The 25,123-nt window shown below is 48.7% G+C and overlaps 56 non-coding genes across 56 annotated transcripts; 40 read left to right on the top strand and 16 right to left on the bottom strand.

The window, feature by feature from the left end:
* Positions 1-240: 240 nt before the first annotated feature.
* On the top strand, positions 241-326 carry TRNAY-GUA (transfer RNA tyrosine (anticodon GUA)). Its single transcript is given in 2 exon segments — positions 241-277; positions 291-326. It is a non-coding gene; the product is annotated as a tRNA-Tyr (tRNA).
* A 163-nt stretch (positions 327-489) lies between these two features.
* Positions 490-561, bottom strand: TRNAG-UCC (transfer RNA glycine (anticodon UCC)). Its single transcript has one exon. It is a non-coding gene; the product is annotated as a tRNA-Gly (tRNA).
* Positions 562-1,186: 625 nt separating this feature from the next.
* On the top strand, positions 1,187-1,272 carry TRNAY-GUA (transfer RNA tyrosine (anticodon GUA)). The gene is given in 2 exon segments: positions 1,187-1,223; positions 1,237-1,272. It is a non-coding gene; the product is annotated as a tRNA-Tyr (tRNA).
* A 163-nt stretch (positions 1,273-1,435) lies between these two features.
* Positions 1,436-1,507, bottom strand: TRNAG-UCC (transfer RNA glycine (anticodon UCC)). Its single transcript has one exon. It is a non-coding gene; the product is annotated as a tRNA-Gly (tRNA).
* Positions 1,508-2,387: 880 nt separating this feature from the next.
* Positions 2,388-2,459, bottom strand: TRNAG-UCC (transfer RNA glycine (anticodon UCC)). The gene has a single exon. It is a non-coding gene; the product is annotated as a tRNA-Gly (tRNA).
* A 457-nt stretch (positions 2,460-2,916) lies between these two features.
* TRNAA-AGC (transfer RNA alanine (anticodon AGC)) lies at positions 2,917-2,989 on the top strand. Its single transcript has one exon. It is a non-coding gene; the product is annotated as a tRNA-Ala (tRNA).
* A 100-nt stretch (positions 2,990-3,089) lies between these two features.
* TRNAY-GUA (transfer RNA tyrosine (anticodon GUA)) lies at positions 3,090-3,175 on the top strand. The gene is given in 2 exon segments: positions 3,090-3,126; positions 3,140-3,175. It is a non-coding gene; the product is annotated as a tRNA-Tyr (tRNA).
* A 163-nt stretch (positions 3,176-3,338) lies between these two features.
* Positions 3,339-3,410, bottom strand: TRNAG-UCC (transfer RNA glycine (anticodon UCC)). The gene has a single exon. It is a non-coding gene; the product is annotated as a tRNA-Gly (tRNA).
* A 458-nt stretch (positions 3,411-3,868) lies between these two features.
* TRNAA-AGC (transfer RNA alanine (anticodon AGC)) lies at positions 3,869-3,941 on the top strand. Its single transcript has one exon. It is a non-coding gene; the product is annotated as a tRNA-Ala (tRNA).
* A 100-nt stretch (positions 3,942-4,041) lies between these two features.
* Positions 4,042-4,127, top strand: TRNAY-GUA (transfer RNA tyrosine (anticodon GUA)). Its single transcript is given in 2 exon segments — positions 4,042-4,078; positions 4,092-4,127. It is a non-coding gene; the product is annotated as a tRNA-Tyr (tRNA).
* A 163-nt stretch (positions 4,128-4,290) lies between these two features.
* Positions 4,291-4,362, bottom strand: TRNAG-UCC (transfer RNA glycine (anticodon UCC)). Its single transcript has one exon. It is a non-coding gene; the product is annotated as a tRNA-Gly (tRNA).
* Positions 4,363-4,993: 631 nt separating this feature from the next.
* On the top strand, positions 4,994-5,079 carry TRNAY-GUA (transfer RNA tyrosine (anticodon GUA)). The gene is given in 2 exon segments: positions 4,994-5,030; positions 5,044-5,079. It is a non-coding gene; the product is annotated as a tRNA-Tyr (tRNA).
* A 700-nt stretch (positions 5,080-5,779) lies between these two features.
* TRNAA-AGC (transfer RNA alanine (anticodon AGC)) lies at positions 5,780-5,852 on the top strand. The gene has a single exon. It is a non-coding gene; the product is annotated as a tRNA-Ala (tRNA).
* Positions 5,853-5,952: 100 nt separating this feature from the next.
* On the top strand, positions 5,953-6,038 carry TRNAY-GUA (transfer RNA tyrosine (anticodon GUA)). The gene is given in 2 exon segments: positions 5,953-5,989; positions 6,003-6,038. It is a non-coding gene; the product is annotated as a tRNA-Tyr (tRNA).
* Positions 6,039-6,201: 163 nt separating this feature from the next.
* On the bottom strand, positions 6,202-6,273 carry TRNAG-UCC (transfer RNA glycine (anticodon UCC)). Its single transcript has one exon. It is a non-coding gene; the product is annotated as a tRNA-Gly (tRNA).
* A 139-nt stretch (positions 6,274-6,412) lies between these two features.
* Positions 6,413-6,484, top strand: TRNAI-GAU (transfer RNA isoleucine (anticodon GAU)). The gene has a single exon. It is a non-coding gene; the product is annotated as a tRNA-Ile (tRNA).
* Positions 6,485-6,730: 246 nt separating this feature from the next.
* Positions 6,731-6,803, top strand: TRNAA-AGC (transfer RNA alanine (anticodon AGC)). Its single transcript has one exon. It is a non-coding gene; the product is annotated as a tRNA-Ala (tRNA).
* A 349-nt stretch (positions 6,804-7,152) lies between these two features.
* Positions 7,153-7,224, bottom strand: TRNAG-UCC (transfer RNA glycine (anticodon UCC)). Its single transcript has one exon. It is a non-coding gene; the product is annotated as a tRNA-Gly (tRNA).
* A 458-nt stretch (positions 7,225-7,682) lies between these two features.
* Positions 7,683-7,755, top strand: TRNAA-AGC (transfer RNA alanine (anticodon AGC)). The gene has a single exon. It is a non-coding gene; the product is annotated as a tRNA-Ala (tRNA).
* A 100-nt stretch (positions 7,756-7,855) lies between these two features.
* On the top strand, positions 7,856-7,941 carry TRNAY-GUA (transfer RNA tyrosine (anticodon GUA)). Its single transcript is given in 2 exon segments — positions 7,856-7,892; positions 7,906-7,941. It is a non-coding gene; the product is annotated as a tRNA-Tyr (tRNA).
* Positions 7,942-8,104: 163 nt separating this feature from the next.
* Positions 8,105-8,176, bottom strand: TRNAG-UCC (transfer RNA glycine (anticodon UCC)). The gene has a single exon. It is a non-coding gene; the product is annotated as a tRNA-Gly (tRNA).
* A 458-nt stretch (positions 8,177-8,634) lies between these two features.
* On the top strand, positions 8,635-8,707 carry TRNAA-AGC (transfer RNA alanine (anticodon AGC)). Its single transcript has one exon. It is a non-coding gene; the product is annotated as a tRNA-Ala (tRNA).
* Positions 8,708-8,807: 100 nt separating this feature from the next.
* On the top strand, positions 8,808-8,893 carry TRNAY-GUA (transfer RNA tyrosine (anticodon GUA)). Its single transcript is given in 2 exon segments — positions 8,808-8,844; positions 8,858-8,893. It is a non-coding gene; the product is annotated as a tRNA-Tyr (tRNA).
* Positions 8,894-9,056: 163 nt separating this feature from the next.
* TRNAG-UCC (transfer RNA glycine (anticodon UCC)) lies at positions 9,057-9,128 on the bottom strand. Its single transcript has one exon. It is a non-coding gene; the product is annotated as a tRNA-Gly (tRNA).
* Positions 9,129-10,703: 1,575 nt separating this feature from the next.
* TRNAY-GUA (transfer RNA tyrosine (anticodon GUA)) lies at positions 10,704-10,789 on the top strand. The gene is given in 2 exon segments: positions 10,704-10,740; positions 10,754-10,789. It is a non-coding gene; the product is annotated as a tRNA-Tyr (tRNA).
* Positions 10,790-10,952: 163 nt separating this feature from the next.
* On the bottom strand, positions 10,953-11,024 carry TRNAG-UCC (transfer RNA glycine (anticodon UCC)). Its single transcript has one exon. It is a non-coding gene; the product is annotated as a tRNA-Gly (tRNA).
* An 878-nt stretch (positions 11,025-11,902) lies between these two features.
* Positions 11,903-11,974, bottom strand: TRNAG-UCC (transfer RNA glycine (anticodon UCC)). The gene has a single exon. It is a non-coding gene; the product is annotated as a tRNA-Gly (tRNA).
* A 458-nt stretch (positions 11,975-12,432) lies between these two features.
* Positions 12,433-12,505, top strand: TRNAA-AGC (transfer RNA alanine (anticodon AGC)). The gene has a single exon. It is a non-coding gene; the product is annotated as a tRNA-Ala (tRNA).
* A 100-nt stretch (positions 12,506-12,605) lies between these two features.
* Positions 12,606-12,691, top strand: TRNAY-GUA (transfer RNA tyrosine (anticodon GUA)). Its single transcript is given in 2 exon segments — positions 12,606-12,642; positions 12,656-12,691. It is a non-coding gene; the product is annotated as a tRNA-Tyr (tRNA).
* A 163-nt stretch (positions 12,692-12,854) lies between these two features.
* TRNAG-UCC (transfer RNA glycine (anticodon UCC)) lies at positions 12,855-12,926 on the bottom strand. The gene has a single exon. It is a non-coding gene; the product is annotated as a tRNA-Gly (tRNA).
* A 458-nt stretch (positions 12,927-13,384) lies between these two features.
* On the top strand, positions 13,385-13,457 carry TRNAA-AGC (transfer RNA alanine (anticodon AGC)). The gene has a single exon. It is a non-coding gene; the product is annotated as a tRNA-Ala (tRNA).
* Positions 13,458-13,557: 100 nt separating this feature from the next.
* On the top strand, positions 13,558-13,643 carry TRNAY-GUA (transfer RNA tyrosine (anticodon GUA)). Its single transcript is given in 2 exon segments — positions 13,558-13,594; positions 13,608-13,643. It is a non-coding gene; the product is annotated as a tRNA-Tyr (tRNA).
* A 699-nt stretch (positions 13,644-14,342) lies between these two features.
* Positions 14,343-14,415, top strand: TRNAA-AGC (transfer RNA alanine (anticodon AGC)). Its single transcript has one exon. It is a non-coding gene; the product is annotated as a tRNA-Ala (tRNA).
* Positions 14,416-14,515: 100 nt separating this feature from the next.
* TRNAY-GUA (transfer RNA tyrosine (anticodon GUA)) lies at positions 14,516-14,601 on the top strand. Its single transcript is given in 2 exon segments — positions 14,516-14,552; positions 14,566-14,601. It is a non-coding gene; the product is annotated as a tRNA-Tyr (tRNA).
* Positions 14,602-14,764: 163 nt separating this feature from the next.
* On the bottom strand, positions 14,765-14,836 carry TRNAG-UCC (transfer RNA glycine (anticodon UCC)). The gene has a single exon. It is a non-coding gene; the product is annotated as a tRNA-Gly (tRNA).
* Positions 14,837-14,975: 139 nt separating this feature from the next.
* On the top strand, positions 14,976-15,047 carry TRNAI-GAU (transfer RNA isoleucine (anticodon GAU)). Its single transcript has one exon. It is a non-coding gene; the product is annotated as a tRNA-Ile (tRNA).
* A 254-nt stretch (positions 15,048-15,301) lies between these two features.
* On the top strand, positions 15,302-15,374 carry TRNAA-AGC (transfer RNA alanine (anticodon AGC)). Its single transcript has one exon. It is a non-coding gene; the product is annotated as a tRNA-Ala (tRNA).
* A 100-nt stretch (positions 15,375-15,474) lies between these two features.
* On the top strand, positions 15,475-15,560 carry TRNAY-GUA (transfer RNA tyrosine (anticodon GUA)). The gene is given in 2 exon segments: positions 15,475-15,511; positions 15,525-15,560. It is a non-coding gene; the product is annotated as a tRNA-Tyr (tRNA).
* Positions 15,561-15,723: 163 nt separating this feature from the next.
* TRNAG-UCC (transfer RNA glycine (anticodon UCC)) lies at positions 15,724-15,795 on the bottom strand. Its single transcript has one exon. It is a non-coding gene; the product is annotated as a tRNA-Gly (tRNA).
* A 139-nt stretch (positions 15,796-15,934) lies between these two features.
* On the top strand, positions 15,935-16,006 carry TRNAI-GAU (transfer RNA isoleucine (anticodon GAU)). Its single transcript has one exon. It is a non-coding gene; the product is annotated as a tRNA-Ile (tRNA).
* Positions 16,007-16,252: 246 nt separating this feature from the next.
* On the top strand, positions 16,253-16,325 carry TRNAA-AGC (transfer RNA alanine (anticodon AGC)). Its single transcript has one exon. It is a non-coding gene; the product is annotated as a tRNA-Ala (tRNA).
* A 349-nt stretch (positions 16,326-16,674) lies between these two features.
* TRNAG-UCC (transfer RNA glycine (anticodon UCC)) lies at positions 16,675-16,746 on the bottom strand. Its single transcript has one exon. It is a non-coding gene; the product is annotated as a tRNA-Gly (tRNA).
* Positions 16,747-17,212: 466 nt separating this feature from the next.
* On the top strand, positions 17,213-17,285 carry TRNAA-AGC (transfer RNA alanine (anticodon AGC)). Its single transcript has one exon. It is a non-coding gene; the product is annotated as a tRNA-Ala (tRNA).
* Positions 17,286-17,385: 100 nt separating this feature from the next.
* Positions 17,386-17,471, top strand: TRNAY-GUA (transfer RNA tyrosine (anticodon GUA)). Its single transcript is given in 2 exon segments — positions 17,386-17,422; positions 17,436-17,471. It is a non-coding gene; the product is annotated as a tRNA-Tyr (tRNA).
* Positions 17,472-17,634: 163 nt separating this feature from the next.
* On the bottom strand, positions 17,635-17,706 carry TRNAG-UCC (transfer RNA glycine (anticodon UCC)). Its single transcript has one exon. It is a non-coding gene; the product is annotated as a tRNA-Gly (tRNA).
* A 468-nt stretch (positions 17,707-18,174) lies between these two features.
* On the top strand, positions 18,175-18,247 carry TRNAA-AGC (transfer RNA alanine (anticodon AGC)). Its single transcript has one exon. It is a non-coding gene; the product is annotated as a tRNA-Ala (tRNA).
* A 100-nt stretch (positions 18,248-18,347) lies between these two features.
* Positions 18,348-18,433, top strand: TRNAY-GUA (transfer RNA tyrosine (anticodon GUA)). Its single transcript is given in 2 exon segments — positions 18,348-18,384; positions 18,398-18,433. It is a non-coding gene; the product is annotated as a tRNA-Tyr (tRNA).
* Positions 18,434-19,288: 855 nt separating this feature from the next.
* Positions 19,289-19,374, top strand: TRNAY-GUA (transfer RNA tyrosine (anticodon GUA)). The gene is given in 2 exon segments: positions 19,289-19,325; positions 19,339-19,374. It is a non-coding gene; the product is annotated as a tRNA-Tyr (tRNA).
* A 705-nt stretch (positions 19,375-20,079) lies between these two features.
* Positions 20,080-20,152, top strand: TRNAA-AGC (transfer RNA alanine (anticodon AGC)). Its single transcript has one exon. It is a non-coding gene; the product is annotated as a tRNA-Ala (tRNA).
* Positions 20,153-20,252: 100 nt separating this feature from the next.
* TRNAY-GUA (transfer RNA tyrosine (anticodon GUA)) lies at positions 20,253-20,338 on the top strand. Its single transcript is given in 2 exon segments — positions 20,253-20,289; positions 20,303-20,338. It is a non-coding gene; the product is annotated as a tRNA-Tyr (tRNA).
* A 702-nt stretch (positions 20,339-21,040) lies between these two features.
* Positions 21,041-21,113, top strand: TRNAA-AGC (transfer RNA alanine (anticodon AGC)). The gene has a single exon. It is a non-coding gene; the product is annotated as a tRNA-Ala (tRNA).
* A 1,041-nt stretch (positions 21,114-22,154) lies between these two features.
* TRNAY-GUA (transfer RNA tyrosine (anticodon GUA)) lies at positions 22,155-22,240 on the top strand. Its single transcript is given in 2 exon segments — positions 22,155-22,191; positions 22,205-22,240. It is a non-coding gene; the product is annotated as a tRNA-Tyr (tRNA).
* Positions 22,241-22,941: 701 nt separating this feature from the next.
* Positions 22,942-23,014, top strand: TRNAA-AGC (transfer RNA alanine (anticodon AGC)). The gene has a single exon. It is a non-coding gene; the product is annotated as a tRNA-Ala (tRNA).
* A 100-nt stretch (positions 23,015-23,114) lies between these two features.
* On the top strand, positions 23,115-23,200 carry TRNAY-GUA (transfer RNA tyrosine (anticodon GUA)). The gene is given in 2 exon segments: positions 23,115-23,151; positions 23,165-23,200. It is a non-coding gene; the product is annotated as a tRNA-Tyr (tRNA).
* Positions 23,201-23,903: 703 nt separating this feature from the next.
* TRNAA-AGC (transfer RNA alanine (anticodon AGC)) lies at positions 23,904-23,976 on the top strand. Its single transcript has one exon. It is a non-coding gene; the product is annotated as a tRNA-Ala (tRNA).
* Positions 23,977-24,858: 882 nt separating this feature from the next.
* TRNAA-AGC (transfer RNA alanine (anticodon AGC)) lies at positions 24,859-24,931 on the top strand. Its single transcript has one exon. It is a non-coding gene; the product is annotated as a tRNA-Ala (tRNA).
* The last annotated feature ends 192 nt before the right edge of the window (positions 24,932-25,123 follow it).

Raw genomic sequence — 25,123 nt, forward strand, 5'->3', positions numbered from 1 at the left:
AAGCTTGGTTTAGGCATGATAACATGACTGCGGTGTGACCCGAGTGCCAGAAGCCAGCAACCGTAGAGGGGGATTAGCTCAAATGGTAGAGCGCTCGCTTAGCATGTGAGAGGTAGCGGGATCGATGCCCGCATCCTCCAAAACGTCCACTTGGCATTACCTTCAAATGAAGGGCCAACTTCTTTTTAGTTGGCACTGACACAAAAACCTAGGAAGCAGCTGCACGCATATCTGGCTAAACCTTCGATAGCTCAGCTGGTAGAGCGGAGGACTGTAGTAGCTAATTAACAATCCTTAGGTCGCTGGTTCGATTCCGGCTCGAAGGATGCTTTTGAGTGTCCGACAACCTTGCTTGCTTCAACTCGGAGGCTCTCTCGCACAGACTTTGCAGCTGCATACCTCCTGGGCGCACTCTTTTTGAGCCTGACCGCACAACCATTGGCCTCTGGAGAGAGTGTTAACAAGAATACTTCAAAACAAGAGAAACAATGCGTTGGCCGGGAATCGAACCCGGGTCAACTGCTTGGAAGGCAGCTATGCTCACCACTATACCACCAACGCCATAGAATTCACACCACTTCTCAATCGTGAAAATGCAACTCTCACCCCTAGTGTGACTAAAGCCAACTCTTCTGCTTCGTTAGTGGCTTGACAACAGTCAGACGGTAATGTGGCTTCTCGTAAGAGAGGTTGAAGCAGCAGCAGAGTGGCGCAGCGGGAGCGTGCTGGGCCCATAACCCAGAGGTCGATGGATCGAAACCATCCTCTGCTAGGCGCAGAGTTTTGTATTTTTCATGCTCCCAGGAAAAAGGTACCCCAAAAATTCACTGTCTCGTTCTTTCAGGCCACCCAAAGCCCAGCAAACTCCACTGTCCTTTATATTTCAAGGCACCAAAAAATCCACACTTAAAAAAAAAAAAAAGAAACCTTTCTTCTCCCATGGTCAAAGCTTGGTTTAGGCATAATAACATGACTGCGGTGTGACCCGAGTGCCAGAAGCCAGCAACCGTAGAGGGGGATTAGCTCAAATGGTAGAGCGCTCGCTTAGCATGTGAGAGGTAGCGGGATCGATGCCCGCATCCTCCAAAACGTCCACTTGGCATTACCTTCAAATGAAGGGCCAACTTCTTTTTAGTTGGCACTGACACAAAAACCTAGGAAGCAGCTGCACGCATATCTGGCTAAACCTTCGATAGCTCAGCTGGTAGAGCGGAGGACTGTAGTAGCTAATTAACAATCCTTAGGTCGCTGGTTCGATTCCGGCTCGAAGGATGCTTTTGAGTGTCCGACAACCTTGCATGCTTCAACTCGGAGGCTCTCTCGCACAGACTTTGCAGCTGCATACCTCCTGGGCGCACTCTTTTTGAGCCTGACCGCACAACCATTGGCCTCTGGAGAGAGTGTTAACAAGAATACTTCAAAACAAGAGAAACAATGCGTTGGCCGGGAATCGAACCCGGGTCAACTGCTTGGAAGGCAGCTATGCTCACCACTATACCACCAACGCCATAGAATTCACACCACTTCTCAATCGTGAAAATGCAACTCTCACCCCTAGTGTGACTAAAGCCAACTCTTCTGCTTCGTTAGTGGCTTGACAACAGTCAGACGGTAATGTGGCTTCTCGTAAGAGAGGTTCAAGCAGCAGCAGAGTGGCGCAGCGGGAGCGTGCTGGGCCCATAACCCAGAGGTCAATGGATCGAAACCATCCTCTGCTAGGCGCAGAGTTTTGTATTTTTCATGCTCCCAGGAAAAAGGTACCCCAAAAATTCACTGTCTCGTTCTTTCAGGCCACCCAAAGCCCAGCAAACTCCACTGTCCTTTATATTTCAAGGCACCAAAAAATCCACACTTAAAAAAAAAAAAAAAAAAAAGAAACCTTTCTTCTCCCATGGTCAAAGCTTGGTTTAGGCATGATAACATGACTGCGGTGTGACCCGAGTGCCAGAAGCCAGCAACCGTAGAGGGGGATTAGCTCAAATGGTAGAGCGCTCGCTTAGCATGTGAGAGGTAGCGGGATCGATGCCCGCATCCTCCAAAACGTCCACTTGGCATTACCTTCAAATGAAGGGCCAACTTCTTTTTAGTTGGCACTGACACAAAAACCTAGGAAGCAGCTGCACGCATATCTGGCTAAACCTTCGATAGCTCAGCTGGTAGAGCAGAGGACTGTAGTAGCTAGTTAGCAATCCTTAGGTCGCTGGTTCGATTCCGGCTCGAAGGATGGTTTTGAGTGTCCGATAACCTTGCATGCTTCAACTTGGAGGCTCTCTTGCACAGACTTTGCAGCTGCATACCTCCTGGGCGCACTCTTTTTGAGCCTGACCGCACAACCATTGGCCTCTGGAGAGAGTGTTAACAAGAATACTTCAAAACAAGAGAAACAATGCGTTGGCCGGGAATCGAACCCGGGTCAACTGCTTGGAAGGCAGCTATGCTCACCACTATACCACCAACGCCATAGAATTCGCAGCACTTCTCAATCGTGAAAATGCAACTCTCACCCCTAGTGTGACTAAAGCCAACTCTTCTGCTTCGTTAGTGGCTTGACAACAGTCAGACGGTAATGTGGCTTCTCGTAAGAGAGGTTTAAGCAGCAGCAGAGTGGCGCAGCGGGAGCGTGCTGGGCCCATAACCCAGAGGTCGATGGATCGAAACCATCCTCTGCTAGGCGCAGAGTTTTGTATTTTTCATGCTCCCAGGAAAAAGGTACCCCAAAAATTCACTGTCTCGTTCTTTCAGGCCACCCAAAGCCCAGCAAACTCCACTGTCCTTTATATTTCAAGGCACCAAAAAATCCACACTTAAAAAAAAAAAAAAAAAAAGAAACCTTTCTTCTCCCATGGTCAAAGCTTGGTTTAGGCATGATAACATGACTGCGGTGTGACCCGAGTGCCAGAAGCCAGCAACCGTAGAGGGGGATTAGCTCAAATGGTAGAGCGCTCGCTTAGCATGCGAGAGGTAGCGGGATCGATGCCCGCATCCTCCAAAACGTCCACTTGGCATTACCTTCAAATGAAGGGCCAACTTCTTTTTAGTTGGCACTGACACAAAAACCTAGGAAGCAGCTGCACGCATATCTGGCTAAACCTTCGATAGCTCAGCTGGTAGAGCGGAGGACTGTAGTAGCTAATTAGCAATCCTTAGGTCGCTGGTTCGATTCCGGCTCGAAGGATGCTTTTGAGTGTCCGACAACCTTGCATGCTTCAACTCGGAGGCTCTCTCGCACAGACTTTGCAGCTGCATACCTCCTGGGCGCACTCTTTTTGAGCCTGACCGCACAACCATTGGCCTCTGGAGAGAGTGTTAACAAGAATACTTCAAAACAAGAGAAACAATGCGTTGGCCGGGAATCGAACCCGGGTCAACTGCTTGGAAGGCAGCTATGCTCACCACTATACCACCAACGCCATAGAATTCACACCACTTCTCAATCGTGAAAATGCAACTCTCACCCCTAGTGTGACTAAAGCCAACTCTTCTGCTTCGTTAGTGGCTTGACAACAGTCAGACGGTAATGTGGCTTCTCGTAAGAGAGGTTTAAGCAGCAGCAGAGTGGCGCAGCGGGAGCGTGCTGGGCCCATAACCCAGAGGTCGATGGATCGAAACCATCCTCTGCTAGGCGCAGAGTTTTGTATTTTTCATGCTCCCAGGAAAAAGGTACCCCAAAAATTCACTGTCTCGTTCTTTCAGGCCACCCAAAGCCCAGCAAACTCCACTGTCCTTTATATTTCAAGGCACCAAAAAATCCACACTTTAAAAAAAAAAAAAAAAAAAGAAACCTTTCTTCTCCCATGGTCAAAGCTTGGTTTAGGCATGATAACATGACTGCGGTGTGACCCGAGTGCCAGAAGCCAGCAACCGTAGAGGGGGATTAGCTCAAATGGTAGAGCGCTCGCTTAGCATGCGAGAGGTAGCGGGATCGATGCCCGCATCCTCCAAAACGTCCACTTGGCATTACCTTCAAATGAAGGGCCAACTTCTTTTTAGTTGGCACTGACACAAAAACCTAGGAAGCAGCTGCACGCATATCTGGCTAAACCTTCGATAGCTCAGCTGGTAGAGCGGAGGACTGTAGTAGCTAGTTAGCAATCCTTAGGTCGCTGGTTCGATTCCGGCTCGAAGGATGCTTTTGAGTGTCAGATAACCTTGCATGCTTCAACTTGGAGGCTCTCTTGCACAGACTTTGCAGCTGCATACCTCCTGGCCGCACTCTTTTTGAGCCTGACCGCACAACCATTGGCCTCTGGAGAGAGTGTTAACAAGAATACTTCAAAACAAGAGAAACAATGCGTTGGCCGGGAATCGAACCCGGGTCAACTGCTTGGAAGGCAGCTATGCTCACCACTATACCACCAACGCCATAGAATTCGCACCACTTCTCAATCGTGAAAATGCAACTCTCACCCCTAGTGTGACTAAAGCCAACTCTTCTGCTTCGTTAGTGGCTTGACAACAGTCAGACGGTAATGTGGCTTCTCGTAAGAGAGGTTTAAGCAGCAGCAGAGTGGCGCAGCGGGAGCGTGCTGGGCCCATAACCCAGAGGTCGATGGATCGAAACCATCCTCTGCTAGGCGCAGAGTTTTGTATTTTTCATGCTCCCAGGAAAAAGGTACCCCAAAAATTCACTGTCTCGTTCTTTCAGGCCACCCAAAGCCCAGCAAACTCCACTGTCCTTTATATTTCAAGGCACCAAAAAATCCACACTTAAAAAAAAAAAAAAAAAAAAGAAACCTTTCTTCTCCCATGGTCAAAGCTTGGTTTAGGCATGATAACATGACTGCGGTGTGACCCGAGTGCCAGAAGCCAGCAACCGTAGAGGGGGATTAGCTCAAATGGTAGAGCGCTCGCTTAGCATGCGAGAGGTAGCGGGATCGATGCCCGCATCCTCTAAAACGTCCACTTGGCATTACCTTCAAATGAAGGGCCAACTTCTTTTTAGTTGGCACTGACACAAAAACCTAGGAAGCAGCTGCACGCATATCTGGCTAAACCTTCGATAGCTCAGCTGGTAGAGCGGAGGACTGTAGTAGCTAGTTAGCAATCCTTAGGTCGCTGGTTCGATTCCGGCTCGAAGGATGCTTTTGAGTGTCCGATAACCTTGCATGCTTCAACTTGGAGGCTCTCTTGCACAGACTTTGCAGCTGCATACCTCCTGGCCGCACTCTTTTTGAGCCTGACCGCACAACCATTGGCCTCTGGAGAGAGTGTTAACAAGAATACTTCAAAACAAGAGAAACAATGCGTTGGCCGGGAATCGAACCCGGGTCAACTGCATGGAAGGCAGCTATGCTCACCACTATACCACCAACGCCATAGAATTCGCACCACTTCTCAATCGTGAAAATGCAACTCTCACCCCTAGTGTGACTAAAGCCAACTCTTCTGCTTCGTTAGTGGCTTGACAACAGTCAGACGGTAATGTGGCTTCTCGTAAGAGAGGTTTTAGCAGCAGCAGTGTGGCGCAGCGGGAGCGTGCTGGGCCCATAACCCAGAGGTCGATGGATCGAAACCATCCTCTGCTAGGCGCAGAGTTTTGTATTTTTCATGCTCCCAGGAAAAAGGTACCCCAAAAATTCACTGTCTCGTTCTTTCAGGCCACCCAAAGCCCAGCAAACTCCACTGTCCTTTATATTTCAAGGCACCAAAAAATCCACACTTAAAAAAAAAAAAAAAAAAAGAAAAAAAGAAACCTTTCTTCTCCCATGGTCAAAGCTTGGTTTAGGCATGATAACATGACTGCGGTGTGACCCGAGTGCCAGAAGCCAGCAACCGTAGAGGGGGATTAGCTCAAATGGTAGAGCGCTCGCTTAGCATGCGAGAGGTAGCGGGATCGATGCCCGCATCCTCCAAAACGTCCACTTGGCATTACCTTCAAATGAAGGGCCAACTTCTTTTTAGTTGGCACTGACACAAAAACCTAGGAAGCAGCTGCACGCATATCTGGCTAAACCTTCGATAGCTCAGCTGGTAGAGCGGAGGACTGTAGTAGCTAATTAGCAATCCTTAGGTCGCTGGTTCGATTCCGGCTCGAAGGATGCTTTTGAGTGTCCGACAACCTTGCATGCTTCAACTCGGAGGCTCTCTCGCACAGACTTTGCAGCTGCATACCTCTTGGGCGCACTCTTTTTGAGCCTGACCACACAACCATTGGCCTCTGGAGAGAGTGTTAACAAGAATACTTCAAAACAAGAGAAACAATGCGTTGGCCGGGAATCGAACCCGGGTCAACTGCTTGGAAGGCAGCTATGCTCACCACTATACCACCAACGCCATAGAATTCACACCACTTCTCAATCGTGAAAATGCAACTCTCACCCCTAGTGTGACTAAAGCCAACTCTTCTGCTTCGTTAGTGGCTTGACAACAGTCAGACGGTAATGTGGCTTCTCGTAAGAGAGGTTCAAGCAGCAGCAGAGTGGCGCAGCGGGAGCGTGCTGGGCCGATAACCCAGAGGTCGATGGATCGAAACCATCCTCTGCTAGGCGCAGAGTTTTGTATTTTTCATGCTCCCAGGAAAAAGGTACCCCAAAAATTCACTGTCTCGTTCTTTCAGGCCACCCAAAGCCCAGCAAACTCCACTGTCCTTTATATTTCAAGGCACCAAAAAATCCACACTTTAAAAAAAAAAAAAAAAAAGAAACCTTTCTTCTCCCATGGTCAAAGCTTGGTTTAGGCATGATAACATGACTGCGGTGTGACCCGAGGGCCAGAAGCCAGCAACCGTAGAGGGGGATTAGCTCAAATGGTAGAGCGCTCGCTTAGCATGCGAGAGGTAGCGGGATCGATGCCCGCATCCTCCAAAACGTCCACTTGGCATTACCTTCAAATGAAGGGCCAACTTCTTTTTAGTTGGCACTGACACAAAAACCTAGGAAGCAGCTGCACGCATATCTGGCTAAACCTTCGATAGCTCAGCTGGTAGAGCTGAGGACTGTAGTAGCTAATTAGCAATCCTTAGGTCGCTGGTTCGATTCCGGCTCGAAGGATGCTTTTGAGTGTCCGACAACCTTGCATGCTTCAACTCGGAGGCTCTCTCGCACAGACTTTGCAGCTGCATACCTCCTGGGCGCACTCTTTTTGAGCCTGACCGCACAACCATTGGCCTCTGGAGAGAGTGTTAACAAGAATACTTCAAAACAAGAGTAACAATGCGTTGGCCGGGAATCGAACCCGGGTCAACTGCTTGGAAGGCAGCTATGCTCACCACTATACCACCAACGCCATAGAATTCACACCACTTCTCAATCGTGAAAATGCAACTCTCACCCCTAGTGTGACTAAAGCCAACTCTTCTGCTTCGTTAGTGGCTTGACAACAGTCAGACGGTAATGTGGCTTCTCGTAAGAGAGGTTTAAGCAGCAGCAGAGTGGCGCAGCGGGAGCGTGCTGGGCCCATAACCCAGAGGTCGATGGATCGAAACCATCATCTGCTAGGCGCAGAGTTTTGTATTTTTCATGCTCCCAGGAAAAAGGTACCCCAAAAATTCACTGTCTCGTTCTTTCAGGCCACCCAAAGCCCAGCAAACTCCACTGTCCTTTATATTTCAAGGCACCAAAAAATCCACACTTTAAAAAAAAAAAAAAAAAAAGAAACCTTTCTTCTCCCATGGTCAAAGCTTGGTTTAGGCATGATAACATGACTGCGGTGTGACCCGAGTGCCAGAAGCCAGCAACCGTAGAGGGGGATTAGCTCAAATGGTAGAGCGCTCGCTTAGCATGCGAGAGGTAGCGGGATCGATGCCCGCATCCTCCAAAACGTCCACTTGGCATTACCTTCAAATGAAGGGCCAACTTCTTTTTAGTTGGCACTGACACAAAAACCTAGGAAGCAGCTGCACGCATATCTGGCTAAACCTTCGATAGCTCAGCTGGTAGAGCGGAGGACTGTAGTAGCTAGTTAGCAATCCTTAGGTCGCTGGTTCGATTCCGGCTCGAAGGATGCTTTTGAGTGTCAGATAACCTTGCATGCTTCAACTTGGAGGCTCTCTTGCACAGACTTTGCAGCTGCATACCTCCTGGCCGCACTCTTTTTGAGCCTGACCGCACAACCATTGGCCTCTGGAGAGAGTGTTAACAAGAATACTTCAAAACAAGAGTAACAATGCGTTGGCCGGGAATCGAACCCGGGTCAACTGCTTGGAAGGCAGCTATGCTCACCACTATACCACCAACGCCATAGAATTCACACCACTTCTCAATCGTGAAAATGCAACTCTCACCCCTAGTGTGACTAAAGCCAACTCTTCTGCTTCGTTAGTGGCTTGACAACAGTCAGACGGTAATGTGGCTTCTCGTAAGAGAGGTTTAAGCAGCAGCAGAGTGGCGCAGCGGGAGCGTGCTGGGCCCATAACCCAGAGGTCGATGGATCGAAACCATCATCTGCTAGGCGCAGAGTTTTGTATTTTTCATGCTCCCAGGAAAAAGGTACCCCAAAAATTCACTGTCTCGTTCTTTCAGGCCACCCAAAGCCCAGCAAACTCCACTGTCCTTTATATTTCAAGGCACCAAAAAATCCACACTTTAAAAAAAAAAAAAAAAAAAGAAACCTTTCTTCTCCCATGGTCAAAGCTTGGTTTAGGCATGATAACATGACTGCGGTGTGACCCGAGTGCCAGAAGCCAGCAACCGTAGAGGGGGATTAGCTCAAATGGTAGAGCGCTCGCTTAGCATGCGAGAGGTAGCGGGATCGATGCCCGCATCCTCCAAAACGTCCACTTGGCATTACCTTCAAATGAAGGGCCAACTTCTTTTTAGTTGGCACTGACACAAAAACCTAGGAAGCAGCTGCACGCATATCTGGCTAAACCTTCGATAGCTCAGCTGGTAGAGCGGAGGACTGTAGTAGCTAGTTAGCAATCCTTAGGTCGCTGGTTCGATTCCGGCTCGAAGGATGCTTTTGAGTGTCCGATAACCTTGCATGCTTCAACTTGGAGGCTCTCTTGCACAGACTTTGCAGCTGCATACCTCCTGGGCGCACTCTTTTTGAGCCTGACCGCACAACCATTGGCCTCTGGAGAGAGTGTTAACAAGAATACTTCAAAACAAGAGAAACAATGCGTTGGCCGGGAATCGAACCCGGGTCAACTGCTTGGAAGGCAGCTATGCTCACCACTATACCACCAACGCCATAGAATTCACACCATTTCTCAATCGTGAAAATGCAACTCTCACCCCTAGTGTGACTAAAGCCAACTCTTCTGCTTCGTTAGTGGCTTGACAACAGTCAGACGGTAATGTGGCTTCTCGTAAGAGAGGTTTAAGCAGCAGCAGAGTGGCGCAGCGGGAGCGTGCTGGGCCCATAACCCAGAGGTCGATGGATCGAAACCATCCTCTGCTAGGCGCAGAGTTTTGTATTTTTCATGCTCCCAGGAAAAAGGTACCCCAAAAATTCACTGTCTCGTTCTTTCAGGCCACCCAAAGCCCAGCAAACTCCACTGTCCTTTATATTTCAAGGCACCAAAAAATCCACACTTAAAAAAAAAAAAAAAAAAGAAACCTTTCTTCTCCCATGGTCAAAGCTTGGTTTAGGCATGATAACATGACTGCGGTGTGACCCGAGTGCCAGAAGCCAGCAACCGTAGAGGGGGATTAGCTCAAATGGTAGAGCGCTCGCTTAGCATGTGAGAGGTAGCGGGATCGATGCCCGCATCCTCCAAAACGTCCACTTGGCATTACCTTCAAATGAAGGGCCAACTTCTTTTTAGTTGGCACTGACACAAAAACCTAGGAAGCAGCTGCACGCATATCTGGCTAAACCTTCGATAGCTCAGCTGGTAGAGCAGAGGACTGTAGTAGCTAGTTAGCAATCCTTAGGTCGCTGGTTCGATTCCGGCTCGAAGGATGGTTTTGAGTGTCCGATAACCTTGCATGCTTCAACTTGGAGGCTCTCTTGCACAGACTTTGCAGCTGCATACCTCCTGGGCGCACTCTTTTTGAGCCTGACCGCACAACCATTGGCCTCTGGAGAGAGTGTTAACAAGAATACTTCAAAACAAGAGAAACAATGCGTTAGCCGGGAATCGAACCCGGGTCAACTGCTTGGAAGGCAGCTATGCTCACCACTATACCACCAACGCCATAGAATTCGCAGCACTTCTCAATCGTGAAAATGCAACTCTCACCCCTAGTGTGACTAAAGCCAACTCTTCTGCTTCGTTAGTGGCTTGACAACAGTCAGACGGTAATGTGGCTTCTCGTAAGAGAGGTTTAAGCAGCAGCAGAGTGGCGCAGCGGGAGCGTGCTGGGCCCATAACCCAGAGGTCGATGGATCGAAACCATCCTCTGCTAGGCGCAGAGTTTTGTATTTTTCATGCTCCCAGGAAAAAGGTACCCCAAAAATTCACTGTCTCGTTCTTTCAGGCCACCCAAAGCCCAGCAAACTCCACTGTCCTTTATATTTCAAGGCACCAAAAAATCCACACTTAAAAAAAAAAAAAAGAAACCTTTCTTCTCCCATGGTCAAAACTTGGTTTAGGCATAATAACATGACTGCGGTGTGACCCGAGTGCCAGAAGCCAGCAACCGTAGAGGGGGATTAGCTCAAATGGTAGAGCGCTCGCTTAGCATGTGAGAGGTAGCGGGATCGATGCCCGCATCCTCCAAAACGTCCACTTGGCATTACCTTCAAATGAAGGGCCAACTTCTTTTTAGTTGGCACTGACACAAAAACCTAGGAAGCAGCTGCACGCATATCTGGCTAAACCTTCGATAGCTCAGCTGGTAGAGCGGAGGACTGTAGTAGCTAATTAACAATCCTTAGGTCGCTGGTTCGATTCCGGCTCGAAGGATGCTTTTGAGTGTCCGACAACCTTGCATGCTTCAACTCGGAGGCTCTCTCGCACAGACTTTGCAGCTGCATACCTCCTGGGCGCACTCTTTTTGAGCCTGACCGCACAACCATTGGCCTCTGGAGAGAGTGTTAACAAGAATACTTCAAAACAAGAGAAACAATGCGTTGGCCGGGAATCGAACCCGGGTCAACTGCTTGGAAGGCAGCTATGCTCACCACTATACCACCAACGCCATAGAATTCACACCACTTCTCAATCGTGAAAATGCAACTCTCACCCCTAGTGTGACTAAAGCCAACTCTTCTGCTTCGTTAGTGGCTTGACAACAGTCAGACGGTAATGTGGCTTCTCGTAAGAGAGGTTCAAGCAGCAGCAGAGTGGCGCAGCGGGAGCGTGCTGGGCCCATAACCCAGAGGTCAATGGATCGAAACCATCCTCTGCTAGGCGCAGAGTTTTGTATTTTTCATGCTCCCAGGAAAAAGGTACCCCAAAAATTCACTGTCTCGTTCTTTCAGGCCACCCAAAGCCCAGCAAACTCCACTGTCCTTTATATTTCAAGGCACCAAAAAATCCACACTTAAAAAAAAAAAAAAAAAAGAAACCTTTCTTCTCCCATGGTCAAAGCTTGGTTTAGGCATGATAACATGACTGCGGTGTGACCCGAGTGCCAGAAGCCAGCAACCGTAGAGGGGGATTAGCTCAAATGGTAGAGCGCTCGCTTAGCATGTGAGAGGTAGCGGGATCGATGCCCGCATCCTCCAAAACGTCCACTTGGCATTACCTTCAAATGAAGGGCCAACTTCTTTTTAGTTGGCACTGACACAAAAACCTAGGAAGCAGCTGCACGCATATCTGGCTAAACCTTCGATAGCTCAGCTGGTAGAGCAGAGGACTGTAGTAGCTAGTTAGCAATCCTTAGGTCGCTGGTTCGATTCCGGCTCGAAGGATGGTTTTGAGTGTCCGATAACCTTGCATGCTTCAACTTGGAGGCTCTCTTGCACAGACTTTGCAGCTGCATACCTCCTGGGCGCACTCTTTTTGAGCCTGACCGCACAACCATTGGCCTCTGGAGAGAGTGTTAACAAGAATACTTCAAAACAAGAGAAACAATGCGTTGGCCGGGAATCGAACCCGGGTCAACTGCTTGGAAGGCAGCTATGCTCACCACTATACCACCAACGCCATAGAATTCGCAGCACTTCTCAATCGTGAAAATGCAACTCTCACCCCTAGTGTGACTAAAGCCAACTCTTCTGCTTCGTTAGTGGCTTGACAACAGTCAGACGGTAATGTGGCTTCTCGTAAGAGAGGTTTAAGCAGCAGCAGAGTGGCGCAGCGGGAGCGTGCTGGGCCCATAACCCAGAGGTCGATGGATCGAAACCATCCTCTGCTAGGCGCAGAGTTTTGTATTTTTCATGCTCCCAGGAAAAAGGTACCCCAAAAATTCACTGTCTCGTTCTTTCAGGCCACCCAAAGCCCAGCAAACTCCACTGTCCTTTATATTTCAAGGCACCAAAAAATCCACACTTTAAAAAAAAAAAAAAAAAAAGAAACCTTTCTTCTCCCATGGTCAAAGCTTGGTTTAGGCATGATAACATGACTGCGGTGTGACCCGAGTGCCAGAAGCCAGCAACCGTAGAGGGGGATTAGCTCAAATGGTAGAGCGCTCGCTTAGCATGCGAGAGGTAGCGGGATCGATGCCCGCATCCTCCAAAACGTCCACTTGGCATTACCTTCAAATGAAGGGCCAACTTCTTTTTAGTTGGCACTGACACAAAAACCTAGGAAGCAGCTGCACGCATATCTGGCTAAACCTTCGATAGCTCAGCTGGTAGAGCGGAGGACTGTAGTAGCTAGTTAGCAATCCTTAGGTCGCTGGTTCGATTCCGGCTCGAAGGATGCTTTTGAGTGTCCGATAACCTTGCATGCTTCAACTTGGAGGCTCTCTTGCACAGACTTTGCAGCTGCATACCTCCTGGCCGCACTCTTTTTGAGCCTGACCGCACAACCATTGGCCTCTGGAGAGAGTGTTAACAAGAATACTTCAAAACAAGAGAAACAATGCGTTGGCCGGGAATCGAACCCGGGTCAACTGCTTGGAAGGCAGCTATGCTCACCACTATACCACCAACGCCATAGAATTCGCACCACTTCTCAATCGTGAAAATGCAACTCTCACCCCTAGTGTGACTAAAGCCAACTCTTCTGCTTCGTTAGTGGCTTGACAACAGTCAGACGGTAATGTGGCTTCTCGTAAGAGAGGTTTAAGCAGCAGCAGAGTGGCGCAGCGGGAGCGTGCTGGGCCCATAACCCAGAGGTCGATGGATCGAAACCATCCTCTGCTAGGCGCAGAGTTTTGTATTTTTCATGCTCCCAGGAAAAAGGTACCCCAAAAATTCACTGTCTCGTTCTTTCAGGCCACCCAAAGCCCAGCAAACTCCACTGTCCTTTATATTTCAAGGCACCAAAAAATCCACACTTAAAAAAAAAAAAAAAAAAAAGAAACCTTTCTTCTCCCATGGTCAAAGCTTGGTTTAGGCATGATAACATGACTGCGGTGTGACCCGAGTGCCAGAAGCCAGCAACCGTAGAGGGGGATTAGCTCAAATGGTAGAGCGCTCGCTTAGCATGCGAGAGGTAGCGGGATCGATGCCCGCATCCTCCAAAACGTCCACTTGGCATTACCTTCAAATGAAGGGCCAACTTCTTTTTAGTTGGCACTGACACAAAAACCTAGGAAGCAGCTGCACGCATATCTGGCTAAACCTTCGATAGCTCAGCTGGTAGAGCGGAGGACTGTAGTAGCTAGTTAGCAATCCTTAGGTCGCTGGTTCGATTCCGGCTCGAAGGATGCTTTTGAGTGTCCGATAACCTTGCATGCTTCAACTTGGAGGCTCTCTTGCACAGACTTTGCAGCTGCATACCTCCTGGCCGCACTCTTTTTGAGCCTGACCGCACAACCATTGGCCTCTGGAGAGAGTGTTAACAAGAATACTTCAAAACAAGAGAAACAATGCGTTGGCCGGGAATCGAACCCGGGTCAACTGCATGGAAGGCAGCTATGCTCACCACTATACCACCAACGCCATAGAATTCGCACCACTTCTCAATCGTGAAAATGCAACTCTCACCCCTAGTGTGACTAAAGCCAACTCTTCTGCTTCGTTAGTGGCTTGACAACAGTCAGACGGTAATGTGGCTTCTCGTAAGAGAGGTTTAAGCAGCAGCAGAGTGGCGCAGCGGGAGCGTGCTGGGCCCATAACCCAGAGGTCGATGGATCGAAACCATCCTCTGCTAGGCGCAGAGTTTTGTATTTTTCATGCTCCCAGGAAAAAGGTACCCCAAAAATTCACTGTCTCGTTCTTTCAGGCCACCCAAAGCCCAGCAAACTCCACTGTCCTTTATATTTCAAGGCACCAAAAAATCCACACTTAAAAAAAAAAAAAAAAAAGAAAAAAAGAAACCTTTCTTCTCCCATGGTCAAAGCTTGGTTTAGGCATGATAACATGACTGCGGTGTGACCCGAGTGCCAGAAGCCAGCAACCGTAGAGGGGGATTAGCTCAAATGGTAGAGCGCTCGCTTAGCATGCGAGAGGTAGCGGGATCGATGCCCGCATCCTCCAAAACGTCCACTTGGCATTACCTTCAAATGAAGGGCCAACTTCTTTTTAGTTGGCACTGACACAAAAACCTAGGAAGCAGCTGCACGCATATCTGGCTAAACCTTCGATAGCTCAGCTGGTAGAGCGGAGGACTGTAGTAGCTAATTAGCAATCCTTAGGTCGCTGGTTCGATTCCGGCTCGAAGGATGCTTTTGAGTGTCCGACAACCTTGCATGCTTCAACTCGGAGGCTCTCTCGCACAGACTTTGCAGCTGCATACCTCTTGGGCGCACTCTTTTTGAGCCTGACCACACAACCATTGGCCTCTGGAGAGAGTGTTAACAAGAATACTTCAAAACAAGAGAAACAATGCGTTGGCCGGGAATCGAACCCGGGTCAACTGCTTGGAAGGCAGCTATGCTCACCACTATACCACCAACGCCATAGAATTCACACCACTTCTCAATCGTGAAAATGCAACTCTCACCCCTAGTGTGACTAAAGCCAACTCTTCTGCTTCGTTAGTGGCTTGACAACAGTCAGACGGTAATGTGGCTTCTCGTAAGAGAGGTTCAAGCAGCAGCAGAGTGGCGCAGCGGGAGCGTGCTGGGCCGATAACCCAGAGGTCGATGGATCGAAACCATCCTCTGCTAGGCGCAGAGTTTTGTATTTTTCATGCTCCCAGGAAAAAGGTACCCCAAAAATTCACTGTCTCGTTCTTTCAGGCCACCCAAAGCCCAGCAAACTCCACTGTCCTTTATATTTCAAGGCACCAAAAAATCCACACTTAAAAAAAAAAAAAAAAAAAGAAAAAAAGAAACCTTTCTTCTCCCATGGTCAAAGCTTGGTTTAGGCATGATAACATGACTGCGGTGTGACCCGAGTGCCAGAAGCCAGCAACCGTAGAGGGGGATTAGCTCAAATGGTAGAGCGCTCGCTTAGCATGCGAGAGGTAGCGGGATCGATGCCCGCATCCTCCAAAACGTCCACTTGGCATTACCTTCAAATGAAGGGCCAACTTCTTTTTAGTTGGCACTGACACAAAAACCTAGGAAGCAGCTGCACGCATATCTGGCTAAACCTTCGATAGCTCAGCTGGTAGAGCGGAGGACTGTAGTAGCTAATTAGCAATCCTTAGGTCGCTGGTTCGATTCCGGCTCGAAGGATGCTTTTGAGTGTCCGACAACCTTGCATGCTTCAACTCGGAGGCTCTCTCGCACAGACTTTGCAGCTGCATACCTCTTGGGCGCACTCTTTTTGAGCCTGACCACACAACCATTGGCCTCTGGAGAGAGTGTTAACAAGAATACTTCAAAACAAGAGAAACAATGCGTTGGCCGGGAATCGAACCCGGGTCAACTGCTTGGAAGGCAGCTATGCTCACCACTATACCACCAACGCCATAGAATTCACACCACTTCTCAATCGTGAAAATGCAACTCTCACCCCTAGTGTGACTAAAGCCAACTCTTCTGCTTCGTTAGTGGCTTGACAACAGTCAGACGGTAATGTGGCTTCTCGTAAGAGAGGTTCAAGCAGCAGCAGAGTGGCGCAGCGGGAGCGTGCTGGGCCGATAACCCAGAGGTCGATGGATCGAAACCATCCTCTGCTAGGCGCAGAGTTTTGTATTTTTCATGCTCCCAGGAAAAAGGTACCCCAAAAATTCACTGTCTCGTTCTTTCAGGCCACCCAAAGCCCAGCAAACTCCACTGTCCTTTATATTTCAAGGCACCAAAAAATCCACACTTTAAAAAAAAAAAAAAAAAAGAAACCTTTCTTCTCCCATGGTCAAAGCTTGGTTTAGGCATGATAACATGACTGCGGTGTGACCCGAGGGCCAGAAGCCAGCAACCGTAGAGGGGGATTAGCTCAAATGGTAGAGCGCTCGCTTAGCATGCGAGAGGTAGCGGGATCGATGCCCGCATCCTCCAAAACGTCCACTTGGCATTACCTTCAAATGAAGGGCCAACTTCTTTTTAGTTGGCACTGACACAAAAACCTAGGAAGCAGCTGCACGCATATCTGGCTAAACCTTCGATAGCTCAGCTGGTAGAGCAGAGGACTGTAGTAGCTAGTTAGCAATCCTTAGGTCGCTGGTTCGATTCCGGCTCGAAGGATGCTTTTGAGTGTCCGATAACCTTGCATGCTTCAACTTGGAGGCTCTCTTGCACAGACTTTGCAGCTGCATACCTCCTGGCCGCACTCTTTTTGAGCCTGACCGCACAACCATTGGCCTCTGGAGAGAGTGTTAACAAGAATACTTCAAAACAAGAGAAACAATGCGTTGGCCGGGAATCGAACCCGGGTCAACTGCTTGGAAGGCAGCTATGCTCACCACTATACCACCAACGCCATAGAATTCGCACCACTTCTCAATCGTGAAAATGCAACTCTCACCCCTAGTGTGACTAAAGCCAACTCTTCTGCTTCGTTAGTGGCTTGACAACAGTCAGACGGTAATGTGGCTTCTCGTAAGAGAGGTTTAAGCAGCAGCAGTGTGGCGCAGCGGGAGCGTGCTGGGCCCATAACCCAGAGGTCGATGGATCGAAACCATCCTCTGCTAGGCGCAGAGTTTTGTATTTTTCATGCTCCCAGGAAAAAGGTACCCCAAAAATTCACTGTCTCGTTCTTTCAGGCCACCCAAAGCCCAGCAAACTCCACTGTCCTTTATATTTCAAGGCACCAAAAAATCCACACTTAAAAAAAAAAAAAAAAAAAAGAAAAAAAGAAACCTTTCTTCTCCCATGGTCAAAGCTTGGTTTAGGCATGATAACATGACTGCGGTGTGACCCGAGTGCCAGAAGCCAGCAACCGTAGAGGGGGATTAGCTCAAATGGTAGAGCGCTCGCTTAGCATGCGAGAGGTAGCGGGATCGATGCCCGCATCCTCCAAAACTTCCACTTGGCACTACCTTCAAATGAAGGGCCAACTTCTTTTTAGTTGGCACTGACACAAAAACCTAGGAAGCAGCTGCACGCATGTCTGGCTAAACCTTCGATAGCTCAGCTGGTAGAGCGGAGGACTGTAGTAGCTAATTAGCAATCCTTAGGTCGCTGGTTCGATTCCGGCTCGAAGGATGCTTTTGAGTGTCCGACAACCTTGCATGCTTCAACTCGGAGGCTCTCTCGCACAGACTTTGCAGCTGCATACCTCTTGGGCGCACTCTTTTTGAGCCTGACCGCACAACCATTGGCCTCTGGAGAGAGTGTTAACAAGAATACTTCAAAACAAGAGAAACAATGCGTTGGCCGGGAATCGAACCCGGGTCAACTGCTTGGAAGGCAGCTATGCTCACCACTATACCACCAACGCCATAGAATTCGCACCACTTCTCAATCGTGAAAATGCAACTCTCACCCCTAGTGTGACTAAAGCCAACTCTTCTGCTTCGTTAGTGGCTTGACAACAGTCAGACGGTAATGTGGCTTCTCGTAAGAGAGGTTTAAGCAGCAGCAGAGTGGCGCAGCGGGAGCGTGCTGGGCCCATAACCCAGAGGTCGATGGATCGAAACCATCCTCTGCTAGGCGCAGAGTTTTGTATTTTTCATGCTCCCAGGAAAAAGGTACCCCAAAAATTCACTGTCTCGTTCTTTCAGGCCACCCAAAGCCCAGCAAACTCCACTGTCCTTTATATTTCAAGGCACCAAAAAATCCACACTTAAAAAAAAAAAATAAAAAAAAAAAAAGAAAGAAACCTTTCTTCTCCCATGGTCAAAGCTTGGTTTAGGCATGATAACATGACTGCGGTGTGACCCGAGTGCCAGAAGCCAGCAACCGTAGAGGGGGATTAGCTCAAATGGTAGAGCGCTCGCTTAGCATGCGAGAGGTAGCGGGATCGATGCCCGCATCCTCCAAAACGTCCACTTGGCATTACCTTCAAATGAAGGGCCAACTTCTTTTTAGTTGGCACTGACACAAAAACCTAGGAAGCAGCTGCACGCATATCTGGCTAAACCTTCGATAGCTCAGCTGGTAGAGCGGAGGACTGTAGTAGCTAATTAGCAATCCTTAGGTCGCTGGTTCGATTCCGGCTCGAAGGATGCTTTTGAGTGTCCGACAACCTTGCATGCTTCAACTCGGAGGCTCTCTCGCACAGACTTTGCAGCTGCATACCTCCTGGGCGCACTCTTTTTGAGCCTGACCGCACAACCATTGGCCTCTGGAGAGAGTGTTAACAAGAATACTTCAAAACAAGAGTAACAATGCGTTGGCCGGGAATCGAACCCGGGTCAACTGCTTGGAAGGCAGCTATGCTCACCACTATACCACCAACGCCATAGAATTCACACCACTTCTCAATCGTGAAAATGCAACTCTCACCCCTAGTGTGACTAAAGCCAACTCTTCTGCTTCGTTAGTGGCTTGACAACAGTCAGACGGTAATGTGGCTTCTCGTAAGAGAGGTTTAAGCAGCAGCAGAGTGGCGCAGCGGGAGCGTGCTGGGCCCATAACCCAGAGGTCGATGGATCGAAACCATCCTCTGCTAGGCGCAGAGTTTTGTATTTTTCATGCTCCCAGGAAAAAGGTACCCCAAAAATTCACTGTCTCGTTCTTTCAGGCCACCCAAAGCCCAGCAAACTCCACTGTCCTTTATATTTCAAGGCACCAAAAAATCCACACTTAAAAAAAAAAAATAAAAAAAAAAAAAGAAAGAAACCTTTCTTCTCCCATGGTCAAAGCTTGGTTTAGGCATGATAACATGACTGCGGTGTGACCCGAGTGCCAGAAGCCAGCAACCGTAGAGGGGGATTAGCTCAAATGGTAGAGCGCTCGCTTAGCATGCGAGAGGTATGCAAAACGTCCACTTGGCATTACCTTCAAATGAAGGGCCAACTTCTTTTTAGTTGGCACTGACACAAAAACCTAGGAAGCAGCTGCACGCATATCTGGCTAAACCTTCGATAGCTCAGCTGGTAGAGCGGAGGACTGTAGTAGCTAATTAGCAATCCTTAGGTCGCTGGTTCGATTCCGGCTCGAAGGATGCTTTTGAGTGTCCGACAACCTTGCATGCTTCAACTCGGAGGCTCTCTCGCACAGACTTTGCAGCTGCATACCTCCTGGGCGCACTCTTTTTGAGCCTGACCGCACAACCATTGGCCTCTGGAGAGAGTGTTAACAAGAATACTTCAAAACAAGAGAAACAATGCGTTGGCCGGGAATCGAACCCGGGTCAACTGCTTGGAAGGCAGCTATGCTCACCACTATACCACCAACGCCATAGAATTCGCACCACTTCTCAATCGTGAAAATGCAACTCTCACCCCTAGTGTGACTAAAGCCAACTCTTCTGCTTCGTTAGTGGCTTGACAACAGTCAGACGGTAATGTGGCTTCTCGTAAGAGAGGTTTAAGCAGCAGCAGAGTGGCGCAGCGGGAGCGTGCTGGGCCCATAACCCAGAGGTCGATGGATCGAAACCATCCTCTGCTAGGCGCAGAGTTTTGTATTTTTCATGCTCCCAGGAAAAAGGTACCCCAAAAATTCACTGTCTCGTTCTTTCAGGCCACCCAAAGCCCAGCAAACTCCACTGTCCTTTATATTTCAAGGCACCAAAAAATCCACACTTTAAAAAAAAAAAAAAAAAAAAAAAAAAAGAAAGAAACCTTTCTTCTCCCATGGTCAAAACTTGGTTTAGGCATGATAACATGACTGCGGTGTGACCCGAGTGCCAGAAGCCAGCAACCGTAGAGGGGGATTAGCTCAAATGGTAGAGCGCTCGCTTAGCATGCGAGAGGTAGCGGGATCGATGCCCGCATCCTCCAAAACGTCCACTTGGCATTACCTTCAAATGAAGGGCCAACTTCTTTTTAGTTGGCACTGACACAAAAACCTAGGAAGCAGCTGCACGCATATCTGGCTAAACCTTCGATAGCTCAGCTGGTAGAGCGGAGGACTGTAGTAGCTAATTAGCAATCCTTAGGTCGCTGGTTCGATTCCGGCTCGAAGGATGCTTTTGAGTGTCCGACAACCTTGCATGCTTCAACTCGGAGACTCTCTCGCACAGACTTTGCAGCTGCATACCTCCTGGGCGCACTCTTTTTGAGCCTGACCGCACAACCATTGGCCTCTGGAGAGAGTGTTAACAAGAATACTTCAAAACAAGAGAAACAATGCGTTGGCCGGGAATCGAACCCGGGTCAACTGCTTGGAAGGCAGCTATGCTCACCACTATACCACCAACGCCATAGAAATCGCACCACTTCTCAATCGTGAAAATGCAACTCTCACCCCTAGTGTGACTAAAGCCAACTCTTCTGCTTCGTTAGTGGCTTGACAACAGTCAGACGGTAATGTGGCTTCTCGTAAGAGAGGTTTAAGCAGCAGCAGAGTGGCGCAGCGGGAGCGTGCTGGGCCCATAACCCAGAGGTCGATGGATCGAAACCATCCTCTGCTAGGCGCAGAGTTTTGTATTTTTCATGCTCCCAGGAAAAAGGTACCCCAAAAATTCACTGTCTCGTTCTTTCAGGCCACCCAAAGCCCAGCAAACTCCACTGTCCTTTATATTTCAAGGCACCAAAAAATCCACACTTTAAAAAAAAAAAAAAAAAAAAAAAAAAAAGAAACCTTTCTTCTCCCATGGTCAAAACTTGGTTTAGGCATGATAACATGACTGCGGTGTGACCCGAGTGCCAGAAACCAGCAACAGTAGAGGGGGATTAGCTCAAATGGTAGAGCGCTCGCTTAGCATGCGAGAGGTAGCGGGATCGATGCCCGCATCCTCCAAAACTTCCACTTGGCACTACCTTCAAATGAAGGGCCAACTTCTTTTTAGTTGGCACTGACACAAAAAACTAGGAAGCAGCTGCACACATATCTGGCTAAACCTTCGATAGCTCAGCTGGTAGAGCGGAGGACTGTAGTAGCTAATTAGCAATCCTTAGGTCGCTGGTTCGATTCTGGCTCGAAGGATGCTTTTGAGTGTCCGACAACCTTGCATGCTTCAACTCGGAGGCTCTCTCGCACAGACTTTGCAGCTGCATACCTCCTGGGCGCACTCTTTTTGAGCCTGACCGCACAACCATTGGCCTCTGGAGAGAGTGTTAACAAGAATACTTCAAAACAAGAGTAACAATGCGTTGGCCGGGAATCGAACCCGGGTCAACTGCTTGGAAGGCAGCTATGCTCACCACTATACCACCAACGCCATAGAATTCACACCACTTCTCAATCGTGAAAATGCAACTCTCACCCCTAGTGTGACTAAAGCCAACTCTTCTGCTTCGTTAGTGGCTTGACAACAGTCAGACGGTAATGTGGCTTCTCGTAAGAGAGGTTTAAGCAGCAGCAGAGTGGCGCAGCGGGAGCGTGCTGGGCCCATAACCCAGAGGTCGATGGATCGAAACCATCCTCTGCTAGGCGCAGAGTTTTGTATTTTTCATGCTCCCAGGAAAAAGGTACCCCAAAAATTCACTGTCTCGTTCTTTCAGGCCACCCAAAGCCCAGCAAACTCCACTGTCCTTTATATTTCAAGGCACCAAAAAATCCACACTTAAAAAAAAAAAATAAAAAAAAAAAAAGAAAGAAACCTTTCTTCTCCCATGGTCAAAGCTTGGTTTAGGCATGATAACATGACTGCGGTGTGACCCGAGTGCCAGAAGCCAGCAACCGTAGAGGGGGATTAGCTCAAATGGTAGAGCGCTCGCTTAGCATGCGAGAGGTATGCAAAACGTCCACTTGGCATTACCTTCAAATGAAGGGCCAACTTCTTTTTAGTTGGCACTGACACAAAAACCTAGGAAGCAGCTGCACGCATATCTGGCTAAACCTTCGATAGCTCAGCTGGTAGAGCGGAGGACTGTAGTAGCTAATTAGCAATCCTTAGGTCGCTGGTTCGATTCCGGCTCGAAGGATGCTTTTGAGTGTCCGACAACCTTGCATGCTTCAACTCGGAGACTCTCTCGCACAGACTTTGCAGCTGCATACCTCCTGGGCGCACTCTTTTTGAGCCTGACCGCACAACCATTGGCCTCTGGAGAGAGTGTTAACAAGAATACTTCAAAACAAGAGAAACAATGCGTTGGCCGGGAATCGAACCCGGGTCAACTGCTTGGAAGGCAGCTATGCTCACCACTATATCACCAACGCCATAGAATTCGCACCACTTCTCAATCGTGAAAATGCAACTCTCACCCCTAGTGTGACTAAAGCCAACTCTTCTGCTTCGTTAGTGGCTTGACAACAGTCAGACGGTAATGTGGCTTCTCGTAAGAGAGGTTTAAGCAGCAGCAGAGTGGCGCAGCGGGAGCGTGCTGGGCCCATAACCCAGAGGTCGATGGATCGAAACCATCCTCTGCTAGGCGCAGAGTTTTGTATTTTTCATGCTCCCAGGAAAAAGGTACCCCAAAAATTCACTGTCTCGTTCTTTCAGGCCACCCAAAGCCCAGCAAACTCCACTGTCCTTTATATTTCAAGGCACCAAAAAATCCACACTTTAAAAAAAAAAAAAAAAAAAAAAAAAAAGAAACCTTTCTTCTCCCATGGTCAAAACTTGGTTTAGGCATGATAACATGACTGCGGTGTGACCCGAGTGCCAGAAACCAGCAACAGTAGAGGGGGATTAGCTCAAATGGTAGAGCGCTCGCTTAGCATGCGAGAGGTAGCGGGATCGATGCCCGCATCCTCCAAAACTTCCACTTGGCACTACCTTCAAATGAAGGGCCAACTTCTTTTTAGTTGGCACTGACACAAAAACCTAGGAAGCAGCTGCACGCATATCTGGCTAAACCTTCGATAGCTCAGCTGGTAGAGCGGAGGACTGTAGTAGCTAATTAGCAATCCTTAGGTCGCTGGTTCGATTCCGGCTCGAAGGATGCTTTTGAGTGTCCGACAACCTTGCATGCTTCAACTCGGAGGCTCTCTCGCACAGACTTTGCAGCTGCATACCTCCTGGGCGCACTCTTTTTGAGCCTGACCGCACAACCATTGGCCTCTGGAGAGAGTGTTAACAAGAATACTTCAAAACAAGAGAAACAATGCGTTGGCCGGGAATCGAACCCGGGTCAACTGCTTGGAAGGCAGCTATGCTCACCACTATACCACCAACGCCATAGAATTCGCACCACTTCTCAATCGTGAAAATGCAACTCTCACCCCTAGTGTGACTAAAGCCAACTCTTCTGCTTCGTTAGTGGCTTGACAACAGTCAGACGGTAATGTGGCTTCTCGTAAGAGAGGTTTAAGCAGCAGCAGAGTGGCGCAGCGGGAGCGTGCTGGGCCCATAACCCAGAGGTCGATGGATCGAAACCATCCTCTGCTAGGCGCAGAGTTTTGTATTTTTCATGCTCCCAGGAAAAAGGTACCCCAAAAATTCACTGTCTCGTTCTTTCAGGCCACCCAAAGCCCAGCAAACTCCACTGTCCTTTATATTTCAAGGCACCAAAAAATCCACACTTTAAAAAAAAAAAAAAAAAAAAAAAAAAAAAGAAACCTTTCTTCTCCCATGGTCAAAACTTGGTTTAGGCATGATAACATGACTGCGGTGTGACCCGAGTGCCAGAAACCAGCAACAGTAGAGGGGGATTAGCTCAAATGGTAGAGCGCTCGCTTAGCATGCGAGAGGTAGCGGGATCGATGCCCGCATCCTCCAAAACGTCCACTTGGCATTACCTTCAAATGAAGGGCCAACTTCTTTTTAGTTGGCACTGACACAAAAACCTAGGAAGCAGCTGCACGCATGTCTGGCTAAACCTTCGATAGCTCAGCTGGTAGAGCGGAGGACTGTAGTAGCTAATTAGCAATCCTTAGGTCGCTGGTTTGATTCCGGCTCGAAGGATGCTTTTGAGTGTCCGACAACCTTGCATGCTTCAACTTGGAGGCTCTCTCGCACAGACTTTGCAGCTGCATACCTCCTGGCCACACTCTTTTTGAGCCTGACCCCACAATCATTGGCCTCCGGAGAGAGTGTTAACAAGAATACTTCAAAACAAGAGAAACAATGCGTTGGCCGGGAATCGAACCCGGGTCAACTGCTTGGAAGGCAGCTATGCTCACCACTATACCACCAACGCCATAGAATTCACACCACTTCTCAATCGTGAAAATCCAACTCTCACCCCTAGTGTGACTAAAGCCAACTCTTCTGCTTCGTTAGTGGCTTGACAACAGTCAGACGGTAATGTGGCTTCTCGTAAGAGAGGTGTAAGCAGCAGCAGAGTGGCGCAGCGGGAGCGTGCTGGGCCCATAACCCAGAGGTCGATGGATCGAAACCATCCTCTGCTAAGCGCAGAGTTTTGCATTTTTCATGCTCCCAGGAAAAAGGTACCCCAAAAATTCACTGTCTCGTTCTTTCAGGCCACCCAAAGCCCAGCAAACTCCACTGTCATTTCTATTTCAAGGCACAAAAAAATCCACACTTAGAAAAAAAAAAAAAAAAAAAAAGAAACCTTTCTTCTCCCATGGTCAAAGCTTGGTTTAGGCATGATAACATGACTACGGTGTGACCCGAGTGCCAGAAGCCAGCAACCGTACAGGGGGATTAGCTCAAATGGTAGAGCGCTCGCTTAGCATGCGAGAGGTAGCGGGATCGATGCCCGCATCCTCCAAAACTTCCACTTGGCACTACCTTCAAATGAAGGGCCAACTTCTTTTTAGTTGGCACTGACACAAAAACCTAGGAAGCAGCTGCACGCATGTCTGGCTAAACCTTCGATAGCTCAGCTGGTAGAGCGGAGGACTGTAGTAGCTAATTAGCAATCCTTAGGTCGCTGGTTTGATTCCGGCTCGAAGGATGCTTT

The sequence above is a fragment of the Eleutherodactylus coqui genome, chromosome 1 (assembly GCF_035609145.1).
Source record: "Eleutherodactylus coqui strain aEleCoq1 chromosome 1, aEleCoq1.hap1, whole genome shotgun sequence".
NCBI lineage: Eukaryota > Metazoa > Chordata > Amphibia > Anura > Eleutherodactylidae > Eleutherodactylus > Eleutherodactylus coqui.